Source organism: Amblyraja radiata, chromosome 2, assembly GCF_010909765.2.
Source record: "Amblyraja radiata isolate CabotCenter1 chromosome 2, sAmbRad1.1.pri, whole genome shotgun sequence".
Taxonomy (NCBI): Eukaryota; Metazoa; Chordata; class Chondrichthyes; order Rajiformes; family Rajidae; genus Amblyraja; species Amblyraja radiata.
The window spans coordinates 13624373-13630070 of NC_045957.1; positions in this window are offsets into that span (position 1 = coordinate 13624373).

Sequence of the window (5698 nt, forward strand, 5' to 3'; positions counted from 1 at the left end):
GGGGGGGGGTGGCCTGCAGCATCACACACACACACTAACCACCACCCACACACACACTAACCACCCCCCTTGATATTATATTAATATTATTAATTCGCTCCTTTTACCCTATCACCGCCCTATCCATTCATGCATAGCTCCCAACTTGCAGGCGCATCTAGAGAGGGAGAGAGAGGGGGATAGAGAGAGAGGGCGGAGAGATAGGAGGCAGAGAGAGAGGGGGAGAGACAGAGTGAGAGAGGGGCTGAGACAGAGAGAGTGGCAGAGACAGAGAGGGAGGGCAGAGAGGGAGAGAGAGGGGCAGAGAAGGGGGGGCATAGAGGGGGGGGAGAGGGTCAGAGAGAGGGGGGGAGAGGGGGGGTGAGGGTCAGAGAGAGGGGGAGAGGGGGGAGAAGAGGGGAGATAGGGGTGAGAGGGGATCGGGAGAGGCAGGGAGAGAGGGGGGAGAGAGGGGGAGATAGGGGGGAGAGGGGGGAAGAGGGCGGGAGGGGGGAGGGGGGGAGAGAGAGAGGGGGGGAGAGAGGGGGAGGGGGAGGACGAGGGGTGGAGAGAGGAGAGGAAGAGAGGGGGGAGAGAGGAGGGGGGATAGAGGAGCGGAGGAGAGAGGAGGGGGGGAGTCGAAGAGATGGGGGGGGGAAGAAGAGGTGGGTGCAGAGGAGAGGGGAGGGGGCAGAGGAGAGGGGAGAGGTGGGGAGAAGAAGGAGGGGGGAGAGAAGGAGTGGGGGAGGATGAGGGGCAGAGGAGGAGGGGGGAGAGGAGAAGGGGGTGAGGAGTGAGGTAGAGGAGGGGGGAGGAGGGGGAGAGAGGAGGGGGGATAGAGGAGCGGGGGAGAGAGGAGAGGGGGAGTAGAAGAGGAGGGGGAGGATAAGAGGAGTGGGAGGGGCAGAGGAGAGAGAAGGGGGCAGAGGAGGGGGGGAGAGGAGGGGGGAATAGGAGGGGGTTGAGGAGGAGTGGGGGAGGATGAGGGACAGAGGAGGAGGGGAGAGAGGGAAGGGGTGAGGAGTGGGTAGAAGAGAGGGGGAGGCCTCTTTTTTTGGTCATTTCGGGGGAGGGGGGGGATTTAGGTTTAGGAGGGGGGAGGAGGAGAGATGATTAGGGGGAGAGAAGGGGGCGAGGAGGGGGGTAGAGGAGGGGGGGGAGAGGGGGAGGGGGGAAGGGGAGGGGGGGGGGAGAGGGGGTGGGAAGGGAGGGGGGAAGGGAGGGGAGGGGGAGGGGGAGGGGGGGGGGGGGAGGGGGGGGAGGAGGGGGGGGGGAGGGGGAGGTGGGAGGGGGGGAGGGGGCTGTTCCTGTGAAGGGGGGGGGGAGGGGGAGTTACGGGGGGGTGGTAAGAGTGGGGAAAGAGGGGGAAAAGTGGGGAAAGAGGGGGAAGAAGGGGGGAAGAGGTGGGGGGAGAGGGGGGAGAGAGGAGGGAAAAGGAGGAGAAGATGGGGACAGGGGGAGAAGAGGGGGAAAAGGGGGGGAAGAGGGGGGAGAGAGAGGGGGGGGAGAGTGGGGGTTAAGAGGGGGGGGGGAAGAGGGGGGGGGGGGGTGGGGGGTTGGAGAGATGTCCGGGGGAGTGGGAGAGAGGCTTGGGGTAGAGGGAGAGAGGGCAGAGGCACAGAGAGATGGTGCGCAGCATCACAGGGCAGGGCTGGTTCCCGAATGCAATACTCCCTCACTCCAGCTCCAGGATCTGCTCCAGCCCAGGTCCAATCTGCAGCAGCAACCTCCCCACCATGCACCGACCCGAGGACCTCGAGCGAGGGGGGCACGGCCGGCCAGCGACCAAAGGACTGCGTGTTCTGCGACTTCATCTCCAGCAGCGTCTTCTAAAAAACGGGGGTGGAGGAGCGGAAGGTGGCGGGGTGACGTCACTCGCAGCGCGAGCAAGACAGCAGCAAGCAGACCCATTGTGACGTCACCAACAAAAGACAGTCATTTTTATTTCAACGTTTTGTCAGATTTTTGATCATTTTCAGTAATAACTCGAGAAATAAAGCATGAAATATTCAGATAAGGCGATTTTGGACTCCACGGGAAAAATATCTACCGCAATATGTAAACATTTTACTGTTAGCGCGTTATTTTTTCGAGAAGATGTGATTATACACACAAATCCACTTACAAGATCAGAGTTTTAAATATATAGGTATGTGCATGTGTGTGTATATATATCTATATATACACACACACACATATAATTTATACTGGCTGATCTGCAATGCCTTTATTTGAAAATGGTATTCTTATTGCAATGTTTAGCTGCTGAAATGATGCTTTATTTGTGCATGCCTACTCCTTTAAGGAATGGGGACAATTATTTTCTGATTTGCTATAATTATATTCTTCACATTGATAGTAAACACATCAGTGGCTCAAGTTGCAAATGCTGACATCTCAACGTGACGGCACCTTGCAAAGGGCCAAAAGCAGGCCCTTTCATGGGTAGCCGAGTCAGAGATCACACAGGGCAATTTTGGCGCAATAAATATTGAATGCCCATATACATAATTAATATTTGCTGATATGCTGTGCTTTTATTTGCAAAGTGAACTTCACGGCAATGCTTAGCTGCTGAAATGATGCTTCTTTTGAGCATGCCTGTCCCTTTAAGGGTGGCAGGGAATGAGTCTAATTAGACAGCCTGAAATCAATTGGTGGCTAATTGTTGAGAACATTTCTGGGGACTGGCATCTGGTTGCAATTAGCTTTCACTATCTTTCAGGATATGGTCGGTTATCAAAGTCAGAGAAAGCCGCTAAAAATGATTAGCTTTGTTTTGACACTTTGATCGATGTGCCGTCGACAAGAGCATATTATATGGAGGGATATTGAAGCTGTAAATTTGTATGAACTGGGCAGGTTAGCAAAGAAGTTAATATAAAAGCATCAGGGCTATGTTTGGGAAGGTTACTTTCGCCATAATTACAGAACGTGCAGGCTGTTTACACACTTAACGGAAATAAAACGCAAAGAGAAAACAGCCCACTCTAACTCACTCACTCTTTTCGCTTCCCAGCTGGCTGAACACGTACTGAATCATGGAAATGTCAGTATAACGAACTGAGTTAGAGGGTGCCATTTACCGCAATAGTAGAAACTGCTATAATAGCCTGCCTGCCAAAGTGCTTGGTTGGGTTCTTCAGGTACCAGAAAATTATATAAATTATGACTCTGGTGCTTGTTATTGCTATATCTCCAGAGGGCTTCTTGAGCATAATTATATGTGGCAGAAGTTGACCAAATATGGATCAAGTATCTGTTCAACACCCATGTTTCTGAACGCTGGATTGTCCTCACCACTGACTATATAAAGCCTTGTGTAGGCAGCATGTGTCCAGACTGGCAGAGTCCATGGTTTTAAGATTGAACTGTATGACATAATAATGCTGTGTCTTAATAAACACTGCAGGAGTCAATCTGAATTTTTTTTCCCCTTCTAGAATTCTTGAACTCTATCCTCGGTGCCGCATGTGAAAAACAAATTAACCCAACAAAATCTTTTCTTGGAAAATGTCACAACATAAGTCCCGAGAAATACCTAACCTTATCTATGAATAAATCTTTGGGATTGTTCTCACAGTCATAATTGGATAATGTCCAAATGTTGATGTCTCTGCCAATCCAGTTCTTTCCCAAATGCGACTGAGATGTATTGGCTTATCATATTTCATCTAACAAAAATACTTTAGATTTATTATTCTCATGCGAGGTGACGGCAATATAATGCACAAGGGTGGGTGAGCGGATTTGATTGTGCCCTGCAAGCGACGGAACAAATGTGGATGGCCTCGATAAAATTACATCTGAATATTTAACAAAATGAAGAACAATTTCTCTATGTTGCCGACTCTCTTAGGATGGGCAATTGTTGGGCATTATTCAGCAACATCAGGCCGAAGCATTTGTAAAAGTTGAATTTACACAAGAAATTGTGGATGGGCCATTGTAGCGAAATTCGATATCAACAGGAGACGCAGTCTTACAAAGGTCAGGGTGCAGAGTGGTGTAATAAGAACTCATTGTGTTGGAGTCAGTAATAAGATTAGTAGGATCTAAGGCTCTTTATACTTTATCATCATTCTTTACTGTCAATCACAAATAAGCTATATGGACTCGAGAGGTTTTTTTTAAAAAGCTCAATTGTCAAGGATAAGTGTGCATTGCTGTATAAAGTATTCATGGTTGGAAGCTTCAATTCTCAGAGATATCATCTCCACCAAGGTGCATATGGCAGTGAGCAAAGGTTATCAACTCTGCGAGGTGGATATTTTGCAATAAATAGTCTAAAAAAGGCAGGGCAGGCATTATTGGAATCAAAATAGAGACAGAAATAGTAGATCAGACAGTATCGGTGGAGAGAGACGAGGCAACATTTCAGGTTGATAACCTTTTGGTTACACCTTAATCAAATTCTATTCAAATTGAAATGTTCTTTTTTTTTGCCATGAAGCTGCATATTTTTAAATAAATATTTCATTATGTCAGTAGAAAATATTAAATTAATAATGTGAGACACAATTCGTTTTCAGTTCATTTCCACTCTGAAATCCTATATAAAATTATTATGTATTTTGCCTTTTACAGTCCTTATGCTGCACCTATTGTAAGGGGTAAGCCATTTTCGAACGGAGACGAGGAAACACTTTTTCACACCGAGAGTTGTGAGTCTGTGGAATTCTCTGCCTCAGAGGGCGGTGGAGGCCAGTTCTCTGGATACTTTCAAGGGAGAGTTAGATATGGCGCTTAAAGAAAGCAGAGTCAGGGGATATGGGGAGAAGGCAGGAACGGGGTACTGATTGGGGATGATCAGCCGTGATCATATTGAATGGCGGTGCTGGCTCGAAGGGCCGAATGGCCTACTCCTGCACCTATTGTCTATTGTCTATTGTCTATTAAGGTTACCAGTGCCATGGAGAGGCCAATAGCAAATTGGAAGAACTAATATCTCATCTTGGGTAGCTGACAACCCTTTGCCACCACAAATGCCGCTTGTTCTGCTGGGTTCTTCCAGCAATCTGTTTCTTGTTCCATGTTTTAGTATCTGCAGTCTCTTTCGTCTTTGGTCCCCAAAATGAGGTGAACTTTACTTCCCAGTTGATGAAGAAGTAACCTACTTTCAGTCAGTGACTTTTTAGTTTAAATCTTTTTATTTGAATTTTGAATTTAACAGCAATTTGCATACATACAATGATAACAGACAGTGATAATCAGGACATAATTGTACAACAGTATGTAAACGACCCTCAAAACCCTTACCCTTACCCACCCTCACCACCCGGGGACAAACAACACTCACATACGTACACATCCACACAAATACGATAAAAATAAAAAAAATAAGAAAAAATAAAATAAGAAAAATAAATAAATAAATTAAAAGAAAAAAAAATTAAAAAAAAATCAGTCAGTGACTTTTTGCCAAAACCGGTAATGGTCCCTTATAGAGATAGATTTGTGTTTTCTTTGTCTTGGTTATCTAGATTTTGCTACATGCTGTCATTGCCTTCCTCTTTATAAACGCCACTTCTTCCAGAGCTTTGATAATGGCGGCATGGTGTTGCAGAGGTAGAGTTGCTACCTTACAATGGGTTCGATCCCGACTATGGGTGCTGTCTGTACGTAGTTTGTACGTTCTCCCCGTGGTCTGCGTGGGCGAGAACTTCTGTGTCCTCCCACACTCCAAAGACGTACAGGTTTGTAGGCTAATTGGCTTGGT